Below are 299 nucleotides of genomic sequence, written 5' to 3'. Positions count from 1 at the left end.
CCGGGAGTGATGAGTGTTGCGGAGTTGGTTCGACAGCCCGGTCGTGACGATCTTCCCTATCTCAGTCCGTATCCACATGGACAGGGTCAAACATGGTAATTAAACGTATATTTTTTCATTAAAATTTGATTCATTATTAATAATTTGTTCTTTTTATTAGGTTCAACCGATCCGGGAACGGGATCAGCGCATGGATCAACCGTATGATATACTCGGCCCTTGACAAGGGACATCCGACTTTCACTTACTTTCCTACCGAGAAGCAGCATCTGTGGTTTCGTCAGTTTGCGGTAAGTATT

Source organism: Brassica oleracea, chromosome C5 (genome assembly GCF_000695525.1).
Source record: "Brassica oleracea var. oleracea cultivar TO1000 chromosome C5, BOL, whole genome shotgun sequence".
NCBI lineage: Eukaryota > Viridiplantae > Streptophyta > Magnoliopsida > Brassicales > Brassicaceae > Brassica > Brassica oleracea.
Note: the sequence above shows the minus strand (reverse complement) of the source record.